This window comes from Bombina bombina, chromosome 2, assembly GCF_027579735.1.
Source record: "Bombina bombina isolate aBomBom1 chromosome 2, aBomBom1.pri, whole genome shotgun sequence".
Taxonomy (NCBI): Eukaryota; Metazoa; Chordata; class Amphibia; order Anura; family Bombinatoridae; genus Bombina; species Bombina bombina.
The window spans coordinates 996195226-996213976 of NC_069500.1; positions in this window are offsets into that span (position 1 = coordinate 996195226).

Genomic DNA, 18751 nt, shown 5'->3' on the forward strand with positions numbered 1-18751 from the left:
TTAAAATAAAAAAGAACAGCTATGTATACTGCTCAAATTATCATACAGCATATAATTGTAAACAATATCTTGGTACAAATGCAGGTTTGAATAATTATGGTACAATCTGGCACTTAAGGGTTATCCTCCACCGGACTATAGAGCACGGAGGTCCATATATCTACATTCACAAATAGTACACATGTAATTTTCTGGCACTCAAAGGTTAAAAAACCAGTCCTGCACAATTCCAATTACAAATTCACGTTAAATGCATACACAATCGTAAGTAAAAAGCGTTAATAAAGATGCAAACTTTTCTTCTAATTATCTAACAATCACCATTTCGGCAGCGACCTGTGTAACTTAGTCTGCCATTATAATATATCAAATGCCACTCTTACCCTCTTACCTCCTTCACAAACAACATGTGTCTGACAGTCAAACTTTTAATCAGTATGTGAACAGGATAAGTACACCTCTCCATTCCAGTGCAAATATAATGCATAACTTCCAAATTGATAGAAATGCTGTAGAACGGTCACTCCATCAAAGTGTCCTGTTAAATCTTGTTATAGAAGATGATATACATTGTGGCCAATTTCTCCTACAAGAAAATAATTTCCTGCACTGTCCTTCTTAATTGACGATGAATACCTTGCAATTGATGAGCTTTCCTCGATCAATAATTGGAAAACAAAAAACATTTAGAAAATATGAATATATGCAAATTTAATATATATTGTTTTAACACATATCAAGATGATTTTAGAGCGTATTATTTTAAACATGCTTATTATTATTAACAATACACACTTTATAAAAATATGAATACTAACACCTCAAATTGTATATCTTGGGTTGCCATATAGAGACCTATTTAACAAAGGTCTGTTGGACCTGATCCGACAGTGCGGATCAGATCCGACAGACCTTGTTGAATGCAGAGAGCAATACTTTCTCTGTATTCAGCATTGCACCAGCAGCCAGCAGGGGGGTGTCAATCAACCCGATCGTACTCGATCGGGTTGAATTGTGGCAAACTTTGTCCACCTGCTCTGAGCAGGCGGCCAGGGTTATTATGGAGCAGCGTTCTTTAGACCGCTGCTTCATAAATGCTGTTTCTGGCGAGCCTGCAGGCTCGCCAGAAACACGGGCCATCAAACTCCATACGGAGCTTGATAAATGGGCCTGAGAGCCTTTAAATTTAACTTTTTAATTTGGATTGCAAATATCTATTCCGATAAAATGAACTTAACTTTAAAATGTTCGGATTTAAAACATATTCACAGATTGAAACTTTTACTGTGATCACTTGAAAAACACACTAACAATATCAGACAGAGTCAGAAGAGATCTGTAGATCATTTGAAAGTCTTAAACAAGAAGTCAATTTATCGAACAAAGATTTTTTTGCATATCTTCAGTTGTGGCACTTCTTTTTAGAATTAACTAAGAACCATTCAGATAATCATCATTTAACTATCTTGGATTCAGTTTTCAATGCATATAATGTGGGGGACCTATCTTCAGACTCTATAAATTCTTGAGGACTATACAAGGGCAGGCAAACATTCAAAAGATAACTTCACATTGGCTCCCCTTTCTAGAGATTCTTAATTAAAACTAAGTACAAAACAGTTTTTCTAAAACACGCTCTACTACATTTAGATAATCTCACATGAAATTACTAAATAAATCTTTTCTTACAACATTAAAAAAAAAAACCCATCTAAATCCACATGAACCTCTATCCTGCTTTAAATGCAATTTATTAGAGGCAAATAATATGCACTATGAATAACAATGTCCTAAAATACAGAAATACTGGCAAAAAAAATCAATTTTTGTCTCAAGAAAATTCTTAAGAGAAATTAAGTTTAAAAATATTTTTTTATTTGTCCAAGATTCCAATAATCAAAGTGATATTTTATTTATCAATATGACAATATTAACAGAAAGGAATTCAATCTTTAAATACTGTAAGTCAAAAAAGACAGAGTATTTCAGAATTTTATAAAACTTTATATAGTCATTTTTTAACAATAGGATATACATCAAAGGTCAAAATAAAACACTTTATCCAGAAATGGAAGAAAAGTATTGAATCCCTACAATAGATATACAAATCCAAATACTATCTCCCTTTCGTGTTTTTGAGTATCTCAGAAACATAGAGAGTCCTTTACTGATAAATTGAAAGTTACTCTTTAGGAGAATATATTTGACTTTATTTCACCACCCTCCTTTCCTTTTTTTTGTGGGAGAAATTAAAATTACTTTGTTGTCTTATAAAAAGAGATAATTTCTTTACTATCTCATCCTATATGTATAGGGTGTAATATTACCTTTCTCTGTGTAGATGTAATGATCTGCTGAATGTTAGTTGTATGCTGCATTACGTTGGGATTTTCTGTTCTGTTTTGCCTCAAATAAAAATTTTTATATGGGACAATATCAGACAAATGTGAAACATCAATATTAATATAAAATATGGGGAAAATGATGATCAGTCTCTAAGTTAGTTTATTTTATGTTCACTGTTCTTTTTATGCAGAATGTTATTTCTTAAAACAGTTAGAAAATTCTATCTTTATAGGTTATACTCTAAGGCCATCTAATATTTTATCATTTTAGTTATTGCTCTCTCATTGGCCCCATCTCAATATATGTTACTTTTTGTTTGAAGGGTGTAGGTTCAGGTGTAACTTGCAGAAGCATTTTTTTCACAGAAAGGGTGGTTGATTCCTTTAATGAACTTCCACTAGAGGATGTAAGGACAAAAGCTCGGTGGGACTTCAAGAATGCCTGAGATAAGCATAAGACTATCCTACAAACTAAATAAGCTTGCACTTTTAGGAAATGTTGGGAAGACTTATTGGGCCTACAGTCACGAGAAAAGTTTGTGAACCCTTTGGAACTACCTGGATTTCTACATTAATTTAGACAATTAGACAAACACCCCCAGGTTTGGGGTAAATGCGAGCCTGCATTTTGGAAATGTTGTCAATCTTTACTCAGTCTCTTCAAGGTTGGAAGTTTACAGAATTGTATCCTTAAGTCATGATTGAAACCCTTGTGCTTATTTTGAGAGCTGTTCTACCACAATTAGTGGCTATCTGGCATTATACATACTATGTACATGGCGCTATTACCATCATTGTGCCAGAGTGCTTTGGACTTTATGGCAGTAATATCCTGGAGGCCTATGTCTAGCACTATACCTTCTTTTTGTTTACACCAGTGGACATATTATTTTAGCACACAAGTGAGGGGTAAATGTGAGACTACAGTGAGTCCCTGCAAGGTTGGAAGTTTACAATGTTGTGTTCTTAAGTCATGGTTGAAGCCCTTGGGCTTAGTTTAAGAGCTGTTCTGACACATTTGGTAGATATCTGGCATTACACATATAATGTCATGTATTATATGCTAACGGATATTTCATTATATGAAGTGCTATAAATGTAGGATAATTGCCTCTCTATGACTTTTTTAGTACTTAGGGCAATTTTCATGAGATTTTCATTTCATATGGGCCCATTAAAAAGTGCTTAAATGTGCAAGCTCTTAAAGCCTAATAAAAGACTATTCGATTTGTAGGGAGGAATGGTCCGAAATTCACACTCAATTTTGTGCAAGGCTTAGAAGCAGCTAAAAGAGGATCTACACGTTATTAAATTTAAGGGTTCACTTACTTTTTCTGCACTGTGAATTATTACTCAATGCCTTCAATAAAAAATTGAAAAGTACAATTGTTTGTGTTATTAGTTTATTTAGGATGTGTTTTTTTCTTAAATTGTCGCTTAGATGAAGATCAGACCACATTTTATGAGTAATCTACAGAAATCCAAGTCATTCTAAAGGGTTTACAAGCTTATTCTTGCAACTCTATAGTTCTTATCTGCCATATTTAAGTGAATCTAAGAAATAGGAATACCTTTAGATAACAATTTTATCATATGGTTTATAAAAGCATTAATAGCACAATAACACCATGCAAACCATGCAATAAACATAGATATTCCAATACATTAGAAAAACATTTTCCAACAGGATTTTTATGTTTGGACTTTTCAAATTCTACAGCTCTGATTTCTTGAAAATCAACTGGTATATCTTGATTGTTTGCGTATCTTTTTTGCGATGTTAACATTTTTGTGCTTTCTGATTTAGTATTTTAGTAAACACAATGATTTAACAATGAATTAAAATATAGCTCAAATCACACTGTTAAACAATGGAACTAAAATTAAATGTGATCGTCACACTATGGGTCCCATTTATTAAGCTGCAAATGCAGCTTCGGGGCCTCAGCTACTTAGCCTCTCCCCCACCTGAAGTGTGGCAGATTTAAATAATCCCAATCTGATCTGATTGAGATGATTGACAGCCCCTACTCTTGCACGGTTATCCACCTGTGAGCAGGAGGTAGCATTGCACAAGCAACATGGATTTTGACAATTTCCTGGGTGTGAACCTTGTCCATCTGGCAAATGATAAATGGAGCCCATTAAATTTATGATTGATTGAAGTATTACTTTGCATGTTTAAACATTTTCATCATAAAATTACTGATAGGAATAAATTATATTAATTTATTGATTGAATATGTCATGAATTGATTTTAATGGTTAGTGCATATTAGGTTGTTATTATCAAAACTGAATTTATTAGCTTTTGCTGTGGTTGTGTTTCTTTTGTTTCCATGAAGGTCTGTGAAAATCCAAGTAAAAAAGTTTTAGTAAATCAGACTAAGGTTTTTTCTAATGGAATGGAATGATTTTGAAATGGAAGCTAAAAACATCACATGAGCTGTCATATAATTGAGTATATACACTAATCTTTTTAAAAATATCTACCAAATTTACCTTTACAGTTAATAAAGTTAAAGGGACAGTCAAGTCCTAAAAAAACTTTCATGTTTCAAATAGGGCATGTAATTTTAAACAATTATCCAATTTACTTTTATCACCAATGTTGCTAAACCTAGGATGGTTCATATGATAATTTCTAAGCCCTTGAAGGCCACCTCTAATCACATGCTTTTTATTTGCTTTTCACAACAGGGGAGAGCTAGTTCATGAGAGCTATATAGATAACATTGTGATCACGCCCGTGGAATGTGGAAGACACTGCACTAATTGGCTAAAAAGAAAATCAATACATAATAAATAAAATGTCATGTGATCAGGGGGCTGTCAGAAGATGCTTAGATACAAGGTAATCACAGAGGTAAAAAATATATTAATATAACAGTGTTAGTTATGCAAAATTGGGGAATGAGTAATAAAGGGATTATCTATCTATTTAAACAACAAGAAATCTGGTGTTGACTGTCCCTTTAAGTTACTGAAATATATTATCTCACTGAGAAGGCTATCTCTTGAAATGCTACTTTTAACAATAGAACCAACACTAATTAGAAAATGGATTCTCTAAATAAAGCCAATACATAATTTTTTAAAAAACATTCCCTATTTTATCCGGCCCTCACCACTATGAGGTTTCATGTTTATCCAGAAAGCTACTTCCAAAATCAGCATCCTCCTACTTCTTATCAACTAGTCATAGGCTATGCCATTCAAGAGGAGGTCATTCTAGATCAAGAATAAAAAAATCATGTTTTTCCTGTGCTCAGTTTCAAAAAGGAACAGTTGCAGACCCTATTTTATCAATAATAGGGGCCCTATATCATTGGTTGTACATACAATACCAGGTATCTAAATATAATTGTTTTCCTTCCTCATCTCATCAGGCTACAAACTGTCTCCTTGGATAAGACATTCCATATTTATTGCCTGGTAATTCAACCTGGATTTTTTTGATTAAAAAGTTTTGTTTATATCACTCCATGTTGGATTTTTCCATAGAAAGACAGCATCCCTGCTGTTTAATATATGAACTGATTTTTATTGCGTTTGTTTACAAAGCATTCTTTGTTGTTAAATTAGGTTAACAGTGACAGATTGAACAGTTAAAAACAAATTGTATTCTACTGATACACATTTGTTTATTTTTGTAAAAAGTCACATCTGCATTTGTATACTGTGCATTCTGCAAGCTGTGCCTGTGGCCCTCATAGACATGTCAGGCACTGGTACAAATCCACATTAGAAGTTATCATTTTAGCCATGATAACATTTAACAGAACTATTTCTATTGTCTCCACAATGTGCATTTAGGAAAGAACAAGCCTTGGTGGATTGTGGTGAGGTGAAGTGGAACAGGGCCATAGTCTTAGAATTTTTAGGTTAGTTGCTGTCAGGCCAGGGGCAAATTCTAGATGGTCTAGGGCAAGTATGGTAATTCCGAGGGGGAATTTGTAAAAAAACAAAAACAAAAAACAACAACTTATTTTGCTGTATTCATTGCTTTCATTAAATAAAACAAAAACAAGAAAACAACTGGTCTTTAACAAATAAACATAGAATTATGGCACAGCCCAAATATTTTTCTTTCTTTATGACGATAAAATTGCTACTCTTTTTGGTGTGCTGTTGATGAAGTAGCTGTTGTTTAGATATTTCCCATAGGAAATAAGGGGCTAACCTATTTCCAATTATGAATGAATAATGTTTTCAAAATTTGGCCAAATCTTATGACTTCAGGAACTTATCTTGAATGAAACAAAACAATGTGCACATGTCTAGTTTATATGGATTAAGAACAGTCACAGAATTATTGAAATGGTCTGTGTGCTGTAAAATTGTCTCCCCCTTAATGTACTGCCGGTGATCTAATTTACCTGCTGGAGTGTATTGAATTAATTACATATAACTCTTTAACTGTCTTTTGACATTTGAAATCATTGCTTTTGCCTGATTTATCCCCACCTATACTGAACATTTTATTACTTTAGAGGACAGTCAAGTCAAAATTAAACTTTCATGATTAAGGTAGAGGACACAATTTTAAACAACTTTCCAACTCACTTCCATTTTCTAAATGTGCACAATCTTTTTATATGCACACTTTCTGAGGCACCAGTTCCTACTGAGCAAGTGCTACATTCACAGGATATACTTATATGCATTTTGTGATTGGCTGATGGCTTTCACATGATGTATTGGAAAGTAAAATGTAGCAAACGTTGATATTTGTCATAAAAAACTACTACTCATTTAAAATTCGAACTAAGTGCTTTTTCATTGTCTCTTTATTATGCGTTCATTGATTATGTTATTCTACTGTGTTTATTGGTCCTTAAAGTAATGGTTATAGAAAAGGTATCCTTAGAAGAAGCTGCCAAAGAAATTATACTACCAGTGGAGGGTTAGAGGGTTAGATATTAAAATGTTAATTTGAGAAGGATGGCAGTGTGCACAGCAGTAAAGATAAGATAAGGGTGTCTGCTCTCCTTGAAGGTATTGGTATGATGCTCCTAAACTCTTATAACATATTAAATAATAATATAACTATCCTGATGAAGGTTTTTCTAGATGTAGTCATCGGGCGTGCAATAAATACCCAGCCGATACAAGAGGCTGGTTATTGCTACCACGAGCTTGCAGTAGGAATTAGCGCTTATAAAATTAACCAGAGATCAGATCTTTGGTTAATTTTATAAATGTCTACCAAATGCCTCCAAAATACAGTGTAATATATATTATTAAAAAATAAAGATAGTATAAAAAATTGCACTGAAAAGTACATTGCGGGTCTATGAGAACTGTGTATTCCCTATAAATATATATGTATATGCTTATATACGTATATTTATGTGTTAATATGTGTACAGTATATACACATATTAACACATACATATATATGTATATAATCATATATATTTAAAAATGTTGCCCATCCCTGCGTTACTTACCCCCTTATACAGCATAAGAACGAGGTTCCCTTTGGAGCCTATGAAGCTTGCGTTCTCATTGCGCCCAACTTGTAATACCAGAGCACATTAGTTTGCGTTGGTATTACTTAGTGGAACGCTAATATCGCTTTAGTGATATTAATAACAAAATTAATACTACTACTACTGTTACTACCACTACTACTAATTATAGTAATTATTATTATCATTATTATAATTATTATTGTTGTTATTATTACTATATTGTGGCAAAAAAATTATTTTATTTTGAAATTCAATTTTTCTATACTGAAAAACATGCTTATAATTTCCATCGAACTCTGAAAGAATAGAGTTACATGAAGTGAACCCTCTACATATAAATTTAGTTCATATTGATTTTCCTTAATTTTGATAGCTCACAAGTCTTTTTAAAAGTATGACGTTTCATTTAGCTTTGAAGCATTTCTTCAGATATATTTTTACTCATCCCTTATGACCAAATGAGGTATTGTGTAATCTTTAATATTTATTAGGTTTTCAGGGTCCTGTGTTTGCAGTGGCAATAAGTGTGCAGTAAATTATGAAACAATTGGAAATTGCTTCACAGAAGATTTAATTTTATTATAACTTTAAGAAGACAGACTATCATTTGATTGAGTAGATTAAATCAGTCAATCGTTTTCATTATGGATTATTTTTAATACATGATTTGCTTTTTATTCTTATGCTTCTTTTAACAACATCATATATCAGTTTAAAAAATAAATAAATAAAGAGGCAGTAACAGTATTCTAGAGAAACATTCAGAATTTTGTGATCAAGCAGTTAGTTGTCTTTATACAAATGTGAGGCAACCCTTCATGTCTACTAAAAACTATAGTAATAAATAAATCCTGTGAATTGCAATCTACAAATTATGGAAGAGAAATCAAGACAGTGGTGCTCACGTTCTTTTTTGCCCTTTTTGACTGTCCTTTTTTAATTATTGAACGTATTTATCAACTTTGATGCTGCTTTTATCAGTGTATATTATTTTGGGATAATGTAGTTGAAAATTTTCAAGCACCCACATAAAAATTAACACTTAATTATGTTGAATTTGTCAGAACTCATGTGAGGTTAATGAGCATAAGCAGGATGTACCTACCTATCAGCCAATGGGCATAAGCAGCATGTACCTACCTATCAGCCAATAAACATTAGCAGGATGTACCTAACTATCAGCCAATGAGCATAATCAAGATGCACCTACCTATCAGCCAATGAACATTAGCAGGATGTACCTACCTATCAGCCAATGAGCATTAGCAGGATGTACCTACCTATCAGCCAATGAACATTAGCAGGATGTACCTACCTATCAGCCAATGAGCATAAGCAGGATGTTCCTACCTATCGGCCAATGAACTTTAGCAGGAAGTACCTACCTATCAGCCAATGAGCATAAGCAGGATGTACCTACCTAACAGCCAATGAACATTAGCAGGATGTACCTACCTATCAGCCAATGATCATAAGCAGGATGTACCTACCTAACAGCCAACGAACATTAGCAGGATGTACCTACCTATCAGCCAATGATCATAAGCAGGATGTACCTACCTATCAGCCAATGGACTTTAGCAGGAAGTACACAGATGATATTTCTGCACTTTAAATTAGCTTATAAGTCACAATGTCGATGCAAAGAAAAAAATGTCTTCTACTGTACATGTAATACAAGGTACATGAATCATTTTACTTATTTAAACTTAAAATGAACCCCAAGCATCTACAGTATGTAATTGAGACCAATATTTATAATCATGTGTTTCTTTTATATTTAACCATGTACCAGACCTTTTTTTCACTTATTATTTCTATCAGTAAGTGGCCTAACCGATCCTTCAGAATGGTTTTATAAGTTGTTAAAGACCAACCCAAGCTTCAAATGTTCAGAAACTTTAGTAGCAGGTAATGCTGTGTCACAGCAGTGCAGGGACATACCCTTTGAAAAGTATGTATATTTGTACCCTTTACTGTAAAACGTGAACTCCACATTCCCTTCAGGTATTTGCTAGCATTTTAGGTTTTAGGGAGAACTTAAGATTTGGTATTAACAACTTTTTTTTTCCTATGGAGTTTCTTCTTTCTTTGGAAAGACATTGAAATAATTTTCAACTCATGACTAGGGATGGGCGAATGTAACATAGTAACATAGTAACATAGTAGATAAGGTTGAAAAAAGACTGAAGTCCATCGAGTTCAACCTATACAAATCTAAAATACTTACAAAAAGCTCCAGTTAAGCTTAAATAACCCCATTAAAATGTGACCCATTTAATACTAGCAATCATATCCATGAATTTTGTTTATATACAGAAATTTATCCAGACTATTTTTAAATGTATCTATGGTATTGGCATTCACTACCTCCTTTGGTAATGAGTTCCACAATTTTATTGCTCTTACAGTGAAAAAAACGTTTCCGTTGCAGGAGATTAAATCTCCTTTCCTCCAACCTTAAATTATGACCTCTTGTCAGAACCAATTTTCTTGGAATAAAAAGAGCTTCTGCCATCTCTGTATATGGGCCTTGAATATATTTATATAAAGTAATCATGTCACCTCTCAAGCGCCTTTTTTCTAAAGAGAACAGACCCAGTTTGGCTAGCCTCTCCTCATAGGTTAATTTCTCCAATCCCCTTATTAGCTTTGTGGCCCTTCTCTGAACTTTTTCTAGTTCTGCAATATCTTTTTTAGCAATCGGTCCCCAGAACTGCACTCCAAACTCAAGGTGAGGTCTTACCAGGGCTTTATATAATGACAGAATTATGCTTTCCTCCCTTGAATCAATGCCTCTTTTAATACATGCTAGTATCTTATTAGCCTTTGAAGCTGCTGCCCTGCATTGTGCACTCATTTTTAGCTTGTTATCTATTACTACTCCCAAATCCCTTTCCTCCTGTGTTTGGCTAAGTCTTGTCCCATTTAAAAAATACATAGCCTGCTTATTTTTACTTCCAAAATGTAGAACCTTACATTTTTCCGTATTAAATCTCATTTTCCATTCACTTGCCCATAGTTCTAATTTTCGCAAATCCCTTTGCAAAGAGAGTTCATCCTGCTCTGACCTAATGACCTTACTTAACTTAGTATCATCTGCAAAAATAGAGATGTCGCTATTTAATCCTTGCTCCAAGTCATTTATAAAAATATTAAAAAGAACAGGGCCCAGTACTGATCCCTGGGGGACGCCACTGATTACCTTTGTCCAATCTGAGTATGATCCATTTACTGCTACTCGTTGCTCCCTATCTTTTATCCAGTTATTTATCCATGAGCTAACATTTTCAGCTATTCCCAGTCCCTTAATTTTGTGCATTAATCTCTCATGTGGCACTGTATCGAATGCCTTTGCAAAATCTAAGTATATCACATCAACTGATTCCCCTTTATCTATATTTTTACTTACTTCCTCGTAGAATCTAATTAGATTAGTTTGACATGATCTATTTCTCCTAAAGCCATGCTGATTAGAACTCATAATCTTGTTTACACGAATATGGTCATCAATATAATCCCTTATAATCCCTTCAAATATCTTCCCCACTATTGATGTCAGACTAACTGGTCTATAGCTTCCTGGATCATCCCTACTTCCCTTTTTGAAGAGTGGCACCACATCAGCTTTACGCCAATCCTGGGGTACCATGCCTGAGGATAATGAGTCTTGAAAAATTAAGAGTAAAGGTTTGTCTATAACAGTGCTAAGTTCACTTAACACCCTTGGGTGTATTCCATCTGGGCCTGGAGTTTTATTTACCTTAATATTTTTTAGTTTTTTCCTGATATCCTCTAAACAAAACCCAGTTAGTGGTATGGACTGGCATGTTCTATTCTGTTCCAAAGTATCATTCAATGGTTCCTCTCTTGTGTATACTGAAGAAAAAAACTGGTTTAGTACCTCAGCCTTTTCCCTGTCATTATTTATCATGCTACCCTCCACACATTTTAATGTACCTATATTATCCTTCTTAGATTTTTTGCTATTTATGTACTTAAAGAACCTTTTAGGGTTAGACTTAGAATCCTTGGCAATTAATTTTTCATTTTCAATTTTGTGTTTATATTCAAGTTTGAATGTTAGAACGAATATTATTGTAGAACTTTGATTTACATAATCGAATGTGGTAAGAACGAGTATTCTTAAAAATTCTATAATCGAATGTTATTTTCAGTTTTCGAATGTCACTTTTGAATTTGAATGTCTATGTTCATAATATACACAATGGGGGGTAGTTATCAAGCCGTCTACTTTCCTGGCTTCGCCGGCCCAATACGCCCACCTAAGCTCGCCTCACATCGCCGCCGCAGACCTGAAAAAATATTCCTAAGTTATCAAATAAAGCTGTCAAAAAGCCGCGGGGCGATGAGCAGCGGACTGTGACAGTTATCACTCATCCGATCTCGCTGCCCTTCGGCTTTTTCCCAGCTTTATTGCTAGCCTGTCACTAAGCACTCACACTAAACTACACTGTTCTATCCCTATACCGGCGCCCCCGGAGCCTCCCGCAACTCAATAAAGTTACTAACCCCTAAACCGCCGCTCCTAGACCCCGCCGCAACTCTTATAAATGTATTAACCCCTAAACTGCTGCTCCTAGACCCTGCCGCAACTCTTATAAATGTATTAACCCCTAAACCGCCGCTCCCGGACACCGTTGCCACCTACAGTATACCTAGTAACCCCTATCCTGCCCCCCCTACACCGTCGCCCTCTATTATAAAGTTATTAACCCCTATCCTGCTGATCCCGCACCTCTCAGCAACTAAATAAATAGTTTAACCCCTAAACCGCCGCTCCCTGAACCCGCCGCAACCTATATTAAACCTATTAACCCCTATCCTGCCCCCCTACACCGTCGTCACCTATAATAAATTTATTAACCCCTAATCTGCCTCCCCTACACCGTCGCCCCCTATAATAAATTTATTAACCCCTATACTGCCCCCCACTACGCCGCCGCCACTGTAATAAAATTATTAACCCCTAAACCTAAGTCTAACCCTAACCCTAACGCCCCCCTAACTTAAATATTAATTAAATAAATCTAAATAATATTTTTACTATTAACTAAATTAATCCTATTTAAAACTAAATACTTGCCTATAAAATAAACCCTAATATAGCTACAATATAAATAATAATTATATTCTAGCTATCTTAGGATTTATTTTTATTTTACAGGTACCTTTCAATTTATTTTAACTAGGTACAATAGCTATTAAATAGTTATTAACTATTTAATAGCTTACCTAGCTAAAATAAACTGAAATTTACCTGTAAAATAAATCCTAACCTAAGTTACAATTGCACCTAACACTACATTATACTTTAATAAATTATTCCTATTTAAAAATAAATACTTACCTGTAAAATAAACCCTAAGATAGCTACAATATAATTAATAATTATATTGTAGCTATTTTAGGATTTATATTTATTTTACAGGTAACTTTGTATTTATTTTAGCTAGTTAGAATAGTTATTAAATAGTTATTAACTATTTAATAACTACCTAGCTAAAAGAAATACAAAATTACCTGTAAAATAAATCCTAACTTAAGTTGCAATTAAACCTAATACTACACTATCATTAAATTAATTAAATAAACTACCTACAAATAACTACAATTAAATACAATTACATAAACTAACTAAAGTACAAAAAATAAAAAAAAATAAGTTACAAAAAATAAAAAAATAAGTTACAAACATGTTAAAAATATTACAACAATTTTAAGCTACTTAATCTAAGCCCCCTAATAAAATAACAAACCCCCCCAAAATAAAAAAATGCCCTACCCTATTCTAAATTAAATAAAGTTCAAAGCTCTTTTACCTTACCAGCCCTTAAAAGGGCCATTTGTGGGGGCATGCCCCAAAGAAAACAGCTCTTTTGCCTGTAAAAGAAAAATACAACCCCCCCCAACATTAAAACCCACCACCCACATACCCCTAATCTAACCCAAACCCCCCTTACAAAAACCTAACACTAATCCCCTGAAGATCATCCTACCTTGTCTTCACTCAGCCGAGAAGCGATGGAACCGAAGTGGACATCCGGAGCGGAAGAAGTTAATCCTCCAAGCGGCGCTGAAGAAATCTTCCATCCGATGAAGTCATCATCCAGGCGGCGCTGAAGAAAAGTCTTCGATCCGGCCGATGTCATCTTCAAAGAGGCGCTGAAGAGGTCTTCTATCCGGGCGAAGTCATCTTCCAAGCCGGGTCTTGAATCTTCCTTCCGCCGACGCGGAACCTCCTTCTTCACCGACGGACTACGACGAATGAAAGCTCCTTTAAGGGACGTCATCCAAGATGGCGTCCCCTCAATTCCGATTGGCTGATAGGATTATATCAGCCAATCGGAATTAAGGTAGGAAAATTCTGATTGGCTGATGGAATCAGCCAATCAGATTCAAGTTCAATCCGATTGGCTTATCCAATCAGCCAATCAGATTGAGCTCGCATTCTATTGGCTGATCGGAACAGCCAATAGAATGCGAGCTCAATCTGATTGGCTGATTCCATCAGCCAATCAGATTTTTCCTACCTTAATTCCGATTGGCTGATAGAATCCTATCAGCCAATCGGAATTGAGGGGACGCCATCTTGGATGACGTCCCTTAAAGGAGCCTTCATTTGTCGTAGTCCGTCGGTGAAGAAGGAGGTTCCGCGTCGGCGGAAGGAAGATTCAAGACCCGGCTTGGAAGATGACTTCGCCTGGATAGAAGACCTCTTCAGCGCCTCTTTGAAGATGACATCGGCCGGATCGAAGACTTTTCTTCAGCGCCGCCTGGATGATGACTTCATCGGATGGAAGATTTCTTCAGCGCCGCTTGGAGGATTAACTTCTTCCGCTCCGGATGTCCACTTCGGTTCCATCGCTGCTCGGCTGAGTGAAGACAAGGTAGGATGATCTTCAGGGGATTAGTGTTAGGTTTTTGTAAGGGGGGTTTGGGTTATATTAGGGGTATGTGGGTGGTGGGTTTTAATGTTGGGGGGGTTGTATTTTTCTTTTACAGGCAAAAGAGCTGTTTTCTTTGGGGCATGCCCCCACAAATGGCCCTTTTAAGGGCTGGTAAGGTAAAAGAGCTTTGAACTTTATTTAATTTAGAATAGGGTAGGGCATTTTTTTATTTTGGGGGGGTTTGTTATTTTTTTTAGGGGGCTTAGATTAGGTGTAAGTAGCTTAACCCCTTAATGACCGAGGACGTACGCCACACGTCCTCAGAAAAAAGGCAGTTAACGCCTGAGGACGTGTGGCGTACGTCCTCAGTTTGGAAAGCAGCTGGAAGCGATCCTCATCGCTTCCAGCTGCTTTCCGGTTATTGCAGGATGCCTCAATATCGAGGCATCCTGCAATAACAATTTGTACCCCTCCGGTGCAGAGAGAGCCACTCTGTGGCCCTCTCTACACCGGCCATCGATGGCCGCAATCGTTGGTGGGTGGGAGCTGCAGTGGGAGGCGGGTGGGCGGCCATCGATGGCTTCAGATACACAGAGGGGGGCGGGATTGGGGGCGGGAGAGTCAGGGGCGCGCACAGACACGCGCGCGTGCACGGGGGATCGGCGGGCGGGCGCGTGCACGGGAGGGAGCGGGTGGGAACCGCTTACACTACAGAAATAATTATGTAGTAAGTGGGAGGAAGAGGGGGAGTAAATGCCCCCAAAAACTAATCTAAGGGATCTGGGAGGGGGTGGGGGTAGGGGTTGGTCGTGGGGAAGCTACACTACAGCAAAATGTAAAAAAAATAAATACAAAAAGAGGAAAAAATATTGTTAACTGGGTACTGGCAGACAGCTGCCAGTACCCAAGATGGCCCCCAATAAGGCAGGGGGGGGTTAGAGAGCTGTTTTGGGGGGGGATCAGGGAGGTTGGGGGCTAAGGGGGGATCCTACAAAGTAGCATATGTAAATATGCTAAAGATGTATTTAAAAAAAAAAAAAAAAAAACTTTTATTTTAGTACTGGCAGACTTTCTGCCAGTACTTAAGATGGCGGGGACAATTGTGGGGTGGGGGAGGGAAGGGAGCTGTTTGGGAGATATCAGGGGGTCTGATGTGTCAGGTGGGAGGCTGATCTCTACACTAAAGCTAAAATTAACCCCGCAAGCTCCCTACAAACTACCTAATTAACCCCTTGACTGCTAGCCATAATACATGTGTGATGCGCAGCAGCACTTTGCGGCCTTCTAATTACCAAAAAGCAACCCCAAAGTCATACATGTCTGCTATTTCTGAACAAAGGGGATCCCAGAGAAGCATTTACAACTATTTGTGCCATAATTGCACATGCTGTTTGTAAATAATTTCAGTGAGAAACCTAAAATTTTGAAAAATTTAGCGTTTTTTTTAATTTGATTGCATTTGGCGGTGAAATGGTGGCATGAAATATACCAAAATGGGCCTAGATCAATACTTGGGGTTGTCTACTACACTACACTGAAGCTAAAATTAACCCTAGAAGCTCCCTACATGCTCCCTAATTAACCCCTTCACTGCTGGGCATAATACACGTGTGGTGCGCAGTCGCATTTAGCAGCCTTCTAATTAGTAAAAATCAAAACCAAAGCCATATATGTCTGCTATTTATGAACAAAGGGGATCCCAGAGAAGCATTTACAACCATGTATGCTATAATTGCATAAGTTTTTTGTAAATAATTTCAGTGAGAAACCTAAAGTTTGTGAAAAAAATTGTGAAAAAGTGAACATTTTTTTTTATTTGATCGCATTTGGCGGTGAAATGGTGGCATGAAATATACCAAAATGGGCCTAGATCAATACTTTGGGATGTCTTCTAAAAAAAAATATATACATGTCAAGGGATATTCAGGGATTCCTGAAAGTTATCAGTGTTCCAATGTAACTAGCGCTAATTTTGAAAAAAAGTGGTTTGGAAATAGCAAAGTGCTACTTGTATTTATGGCCCTATAACTTGCAAAAAAAGCAAAGAACATGTAAACATTGGGTATTTCTAAACTCAGGACAAAATTTAGAAACTATTTAGCATGGTTTTTGTTTGGTGGTTGTAGATGTATAACAGATTTTGGGGGTCAAAGTTAGAAAAAGTGTGTTTTTTTCTATTTTTTCCTCATATTTTATAAAAATTTTTATAGTAAATTATAAGATATGAGGAAAATAATGGTATATTTTGAAAGTCCATTTAATGGCGAGAAAAACGGTATATAATATGTGTGGGTACATTAAATGAGCAAGGGGAAAATTACAGCTAAACACAAACACCGCAGAAATGTAAAAATAGCCTTGGTCCCAAACGGACAGAAAATGGAAAAGTGCTGTGGTCATTAAGGGGTTAAAATTGTTGTAATATTTTTAACATGTTTGTAACTTATTTTTTTATTTTTTGTAACTTAGTTTTTTTTATTTGTTGTACTTTAGTTAGTTTATGTAATTGTATTTAATTGTAGTTATTTGTAGGTAGTTTATTTAATTAATTTAATGATAGTGTAGTATTAGGTTTAATTGTAACTTAAGTTAGGATTTATTTTACAGGTAATTTTGTATTTCTTTTAGCTAGGTAGTTAATAAATAGCTAATAACTATTTAATAACTATTCTAACTAGCTAAAATAAATACAAAGTTACCTGTAAAATAAATATAAATCCTAAGATAGCTACAATATAATTATTAATTATATTGTAGCTATCTTAGGGTTTATTTTACAGGTAAGTATTTATTTTTAAATAGGAATAATTTATTAAAGTATAGTGTAGTGTTAGGTGTAATTGTAACTTAGGTTAGGATTTATTTTACAGGTAAATTTCAGTTTATTTTAACTAGATAGCTATTAAACAGTTAATAACTATTTAATAGCTATTGTACCTAGTTAAAATAAATTGAAAGGTACCTGTAAAATAAAAATAAATCCTAAGATAGCTAGAATATAATTATTATTTATATTGTAGCTATATTAGGGTTTATTTTAAAGGTTGACAAAAGAAAAGGATAACACAAGACAGAGAGGTAATGTGCTTACCAATATTTGTGGTACTGTTCTGTGACCAGTACTATCTCGCCTGCTAGCACTTTAATCAGTGGCTAGTACACTGTTGGATGCGATCCTTCCCGGAACTGATCCTTGGATAAGGGAATCGTGCTGTGAGCGTTTCTCTGTTCAGCTATTCCCATGTGTTGTTCGGTTAAGTTAAAAACTCATAAAAAAGTGCACAACTTCCAGGTTTTTAAAAGAAAACTTTAAAAGGCTTTATTATAACGCGTTTCTCAACCACCAAGGGTCGTTTCTTCAGATATCAAAGCGAATAAAAAATGTTACAAGTTGGTACAATTTATACACATTTGTTTGATTAAAAAAGGAAGTTGTCACAAAGTTTTCTCATTGGTTTGCAACTTTGTGACAACTTCCTTTTTTAATCAAACAAATGTGTATAAATTGTACCAACTTGTAACATTTTTTATTCGCTTTGATATCTGAAGAAACGACCCTTGGTGGTTGAGAAACGCGTTATAATAAAGCCTTTTAAAGTTTTCTTTTAAAAACCTGGAAGTTGTGCACTTTTTTATGAGTTTTTAACTTAACCGAACAACACATGGGAATAGCTGAACAGAGAAACGCTCACAGCACGATTCCCTTATCCAAGGATCAGTTCCGGGAAGGATCGCATCCAACAGTGTACTAGCCACTGATTAAAGTGCTAGCAGGCGAGATAGTACTGGTCACAGAACAGTACCACAAATATTGGTAAGCACATTACCTCTCTGTCTTGTGTTATCCTTTTCTTTTGTCAAACAATATCACGCTATGTGGCGCCCTCTTTATCTTCAATTTTAAACAGTTACACCCCTGCTCTCTGGGAACAAGAGGAGCTGCCTACACAGAAGAACAGCCTATACTACAGTCTGCCATCCACTATTATTTAAGCAGTGGACTGAGCGAGAGTACTCG